The sequence below is a fragment of the Suricata suricatta genome, chromosome 15 (genome assembly GCF_006229205.1).
Source record: "Suricata suricatta isolate VVHF042 chromosome 15, meerkat_22Aug2017_6uvM2_HiC, whole genome shotgun sequence".
NCBI classification, from domain to species: Eukaryota; Metazoa; Chordata; class Mammalia; order Carnivora; family Herpestidae; genus Suricata; species Suricata suricatta.
Window position 1 is genome coordinate 28,185,764 of NC_043714.1, and position 6,000 is coordinate 28,191,763.

At 35.6% G+C, this 6,000-nt stretch overlaps 1 non-coding gene across 1 annotated transcript; it reads right to left on the reverse strand.

Annotated features, from left to right (window-relative positions):
* Nucleotides 1–1,088: 1,088 nt before the first annotated feature.
* On the reverse strand, nucleotides 1,089–1,190 carry LOC115279550. Its single transcript, XR_003903508.1, has one exon. It is a non-coding gene; the product is annotated as a U6 spliceosomal RNA (small nuclear RNA).
* Nucleotides 1,191–6,000: the final 4,810 nt, after the last annotated feature.

Consider the following 6,000-nt stretch of genomic DNA (forward strand, 5'->3'; position numbering starts at 1 on the left):
TCTTAAAAATATTTAATGCACATGGTAAAAACATCAAGCATTATAAAGTATATACAGTTAGTTTCTCTCTATCCCCAGTCCTCTAGCTCTAACACTTCCTATCACATGGAGAAATTTTTCCATTTCTTCACTGTGTGATTGGAAACTCTCATGATCTCTCCCCCTTCTCTTTTCTTCATTTTTTCTTCCTCCTCCAGGCCTATACCCTCTGCTCAAGCCATACCCGGTATCTCTTTCTTTCTTTTTAAACCTTTATTAAGCTTTCGTTGACATATAAAAATTTAAAATATTTAAGGTGTACAACTTGAGTTTTTCTTAAGTAAGCTCTACCCTCAACCTGGGACTTGAACACACAACTCTGAGATCAAGAGTTGTACGCTCTACAGGCTGAGCCAGCCAGGCCCCCCTTGATGTTTTGATGTATGTATACAGTGTGAAAAGATCACCACAGTCAAGCTAAATAACTTATCACCTCTACATAGTAAGCATTCTGTGTGCGTGTGGGGGGAGGAGTGATTTAATTCAGGATCTACCATGTTAGCAAATTTCAAGTATATAATCCAGTATTGTTAACTGTGGTCACTACGCTGTACATTTTATCTCAAGTACTCTTTCATCTTGCATAACTGAAGCTTTGCACCCTTTGAAACTTTGTAGTCCTCATTTCTTTCACCCCTGGCAACAGCCATTCTACTGTCTGCTTCCATGAATTTGACTATTTTAGAGTCCACATGTAAGTCAGATTATACAGTGCTTATCTGGCTTACTTTACTTAGCATAATGCTATCCAGCTTCCCGATGAGCCCTGGGTGTTTGCTCCTGGGTACCCTGCCCCTTGGGTCTTTGCTCTGGAGGTCCCTCTGATGGGGAGCCCTCCATTCTCCTGTAAACCTTGCTCAGCCTTCCGTGCCCTGTTCAGCTTTTCATTATCACTTCCTTGTATTCATCTCACATACTTGCCGCTGTCACTAAACTGTAAAATCTAAGAGAGAAGTTGAGAAACCTGGACTCTGGCTCTAAACTCAGCTCAGTCATTAACTGTGTGTCCCAGAGAAAGGCAGTAAATCTCTCAGTGCCCTGGTTTTCTCAACTGCTACATTTTTTTTTTTTTTTTGCATGTCCTTACACAAAGGCCATGCTAATCTTTCTGTATCATTCCAATTTTAGTTTATGTGCTGGGAATGGAGCACTCAGTCGCTACATTTTTTTTGTTTTTAAACCAGTAGACAAGTGTTACAGGACCGGAGAAAAAAGCAGTAACTCATGCTGCCTCTGTGTTGTGAAAGTAGGAAGACATATTTTCTCTTCTTTATATAAATGAAAATAAATACTTCAAGTAAATATTAGTATTGTCCCCTAAGAAATATAAGCTTAGGGGTACCCAGGGGGTTTTGTTCAGTTAAGTGTCCAACTCTTGATTTCAGCTAAGGTCATGATCTCCCAGTTCCTGAGTTTGAGTCCCATGTCGGGTTTCATACTGCCAGTACAGAGCCTGCTTGAAATTCATTCCCTCTCTCTCTCTCTCTCTCTCTCTCTCTCTCTCTCTCTCTCTCTCCCTCTCCTGTCTCTCTCTCCTGTCTCTCTCTCAGAATAAATAAATAAACTAAAAAAATATAGAAGAATAGTGGGGGGAAAATGTTTATTGAAGTATATGAGCTAAGCACTGGGAATTATAAATCCAAGTTATTAATATGAAATCCCAAGTTTCATGAAATGTTTAATTAATGGACTCTATTGGTATTCTTCAACTTAAGTAAAATCCTTTAAAATTTCTTAAAGTACTGTTTATAGCATGGGTTATGTCTTATGCACTCTCAAGAAGGATTATGAAGAACTTGTGGCTTTATTTGAACAGTTAAAATATTCAGTACATAATCACCAAGATTCCCTTCTAGGAAAGAGTTTCATTTAAAGCCAGTTAAAGTAGACCTTAATATTCATAAGAGGATAGAATTATCATCTGGATAAATCTTTCATGCAGAATGTTATGGTAAGAATTAAACAAAGCCCAGGAGAATACTATTTTAATGGAAAATTTTCTTTCAAAAACCAGAAATAGAAATAATTTAACCTTTCGGGTCATGGAAATGAGTTGATAAAATTCTCAGACCACAAATATTAAGGTACAGTCACAGAATAAGAGGAAATATAAAGAATCATTAAAGTTTTTATACAAATAACTTTGAAAACCTGGATAAGATATATTTTGAAAAATGTAATTTACTAAAAGTCATCCAAAAGATAAAAAAAAATACATATCTAAGCAGATAGCTTTCCAAAGAAGAAATGGAAAACATATCAAAATTGCTTTTGTTTTTACAAATGTTTTCCTAGGGGAATTCTATAAAACATGTACTTCCATTGTTATTTAAATTTTTTTAGATCATAGAAAAAAAGGGGGGTCCCTAAGTGCATTTTATGAAGCAAGTATAACATTCAATGTTATAAACCATTAAGTCATCATTTGATAGCTCCATGGAGAAATAGCATATGATCACCATGAACAATCCTGAAAAAGAGCACTAAGCTAGTGTCATGTTTTGTGGGAAAACTCCAGAAGCTTTCCATTGGCACCAGGAAAAATTAAATAATGTCCATTGTCACATTAAAGTGTAACGTTGGGCTAAAATATGAACCATTATGCTTTTAAGAAAATAAAAAGAAATTAGAGGTTCAATATTAAAAGGAGTAGAGACAATCATAACTGAAATATTATTGTATGCTTAAACACTGCAAGATAATTAAACTGTAAAATTACTTGAAACAAAAATTTAGTGACATAGTGAGGCACAAAATAAATAATAATAAATCAATGAGTACATACACTACCAGAGGAGATGAAAAAACAGATCCACTGCAATGCAATAAAAATAACAAATAAGAAAAATTAGGGGCACTTGGGGGTCTCAGTAGGTTGAGCGTCCAACTCTTGATTTCAGCTCAGGTCATGATCCCAGGGTTGTGGGATGCAGCCTCGTGTAGGGCTTCACACTGAGCGTGAAGCCTGCTTAAGACTCTTTCTCTCTCTCTCTCCCTCTGTTCCTCCCTCCTACTTGTGTGCTTTCTCCCTCCCTCCCTCCCTTTCTCTCTCTCTTTCTCTCAAATTAATTAATTAAATTAAAAAATAAATAATGAAAATGAAAAAGCAATATGAAAAAGCCATATGATAAAACATTTTGAATTATGAAAGCACAAAATAATACATGAATAACTGAGAAAACATACCATGTTCTTTGATAGGAACATTCATCATATTAGCCTCAGTTCTTTACCTTGATCCAAATAAAAATGCAAACTGCTTTCTTTCTTGTCTAGTTTGTTAGATATTTTTTAATGAATGGGTAAGACATGGGGTAATTCTCTAGTTCATTTTGAAAAATAAACATACCTCATGCATATATCAAGATAAATTACTCCAAATGAATCAGTGTTTAAATGTAAAAAATAAAACACTTAAATATAAAACCTTGAGTAAATTCCTACAAAGAAGCAGGCCTTTCTAATTATAGACACAAATCCTTAAGCCATAAAACAAAAGGGTGTAAAATTAAACCACATTAAAAGAATAACTTCTGCATGGGGTAAAATATTATAAACAAATATAAATTAGGGAAATTGCTTATAATTCATATTACAAAATATATAAGAAAATGCTAAACAATATGAAGACAATAGGCAAAGGGTATGAACAGACAGTTCAGCATAGGGAATATAAATAACCTTTAGATTTATAAAAAGGTATTTATCTGCACTCATAATAAGAAAAATACTAATTCAGACTGGGTGGCTCAGTCTGTTAAGCGTCTGGCTTCAGCTCAGGTCATGATCTCACGGTTCATGAGTTCAGGCCCCACGTCGGGCTCTGTGCTGATAGCTAGCTCAGAGCCTGGAGCCTGCTTCAGATTCTGTGTCTCCCTCTGTCTCTGACCCTCCGCTGCTGGTGCTCTCTCCCCCAGTCTCTCAAAAATAAATAAAAAATATAAAATAAAAAAGAAAAATACTAATTCAAACATCATCACTCTTGTGGTTCCAAACATGGCCCTAGAATTATCTAGCACTCCTCCCATGCCCAAAGGGGCACTTTCCCTTGAGTCCAATGTCTGTAACTTTCTGACCAAGAGACTCCAGCCTGTATGAGGAATACAGCAGGCTGTATAGCAGAGGTGCTGCTGTGGTGGTTTGGTAGCTTGTACCACCTGTCTCTTTCTCTGAGAACCCAACCACCATGCTATGAGGAAGCACAAGTCCCCAGTGGAAAGGACTCAACAGCTAGTACCAACTTACCAGTCATGTGAGTATGCCAACCTGGAACAAGACTCTTCAGCTTTAGTTGAGCTGTTCCAGCTAACACTGCATGGAGAAGGGAGGAGTTGTCTTTGCTAAGTTCTGCTGAAATGGAAGGTTTATGAGCAAATTAAATGATTATTTCATTTTAAGCTAATTCAGGATGATCTTTTGAAATTGGTAAGGAAGAAGTAAAACTTAATATTATCTGAAGATGACATGATACTGCATACAGAAAGCCCTAAAAGCTCCACCAAAGAAACCACTAGAACCAATAGATGAATTCAGCAAGATCACAGGATACAAAAATCAACATACAGAAATTCATTGCATTTTTATATGCCAATAATGAAGTAGCAGAAAGATAAATTAAGAAAATAGCCCTATTTGCAATTTTACCAAAAATAACAAAATACCTAGGAGCAAATTTAACTAGGGAGGTGAAAAACTTGTGCTCTTAAACTATAAATATTGATGAAAGAAACTGAAGATGACACAAACAAATGGAAGATATTCCATGCTCATGGATTGGAAGAACAAATACTGTTAAAATGTCCATACTGCCAGAAGCCATCTGCAGATTCAGTGCAATCCCTATCAAAATATCAACAGCTTTTTTTGTGTGTACAGAACTAGGACAAATAATCCTAAAATTTGTGTGGAAATACAAAAGACCCCAATAGCTACAGCAATCTTGAAAAAGAAGAATAAAACTGAAAGTATCACAATCCCAGATTTCAAAATATACTACAAAGCTGTAGTAATCAAAACAGTATGGTACTGGCACAAAAATAGACACATAGATAAATGTAACAGAACAGAGAGCCCAGAAATAAACCCACTCTTATGTAGTCAATTAATTTTTTTACAAAAGAGACAAGAATATGCAATGGGAAAAAGGTGGTCTCTTTTACAAATGGTGTTGTGAAAACTGGATAGTTACATGAAAAAGAATGACACGGGACCACTTTCTTAAACCATACACAAAAATAAGCCAAAATGGATTAAGGTTCTAAATATTAGACCTGAAACCATAAAAAATCCTAGAAGAGAGCTTAGGGAGTAATGTTTCTCACATCAGCTAAATGACATTTTTCTAGATATGTCCCCTGACTCAAGGGAAACAAAACCAAAAATAAACTATTGGGACTACATCAAAATCAAAAACTTCTGCATGGCAAAGGAAACAACAAAACAAAAAAGTCAACCTACTGAATGGGAAAATGTATTTGCAAATGAATATCTGATAAAGAGTTAGTACCTGAAATATTTAAAGGACTTATACAACTCCATACCCCCAAAACAAATAATCCAATTTAAAAATGGGCAGAAGACATTAACAGACATTTCTCTAAAGCAGACATCCAGATGGCCAATGGACACAGGAAGAGATGCTTAAGATCACTCATCATCAGGAAAATGCAAATCAACACTACAATAAGACATCACCTCACACCTGTGAATATGGCTAAAATCAAAAACACAAGAAACAGTAAGTGTTGGTGATCATGTAGAGAAAAGGGAACTCTAAGGCACTGTTGAAGGGAATGCAATTGGTGCAGCCACTGTGGAAAATAGCATGGAGTTTGCTCGAAAAATTAAAAATAGAATTACCCTATGATCCAGTAAATCACACTGCTAGGTATTTACTCAAAGAATACAAAAACATTAATTTCAAAGGATATATGCACCTCTATGTTTATTGCAGCATTATTG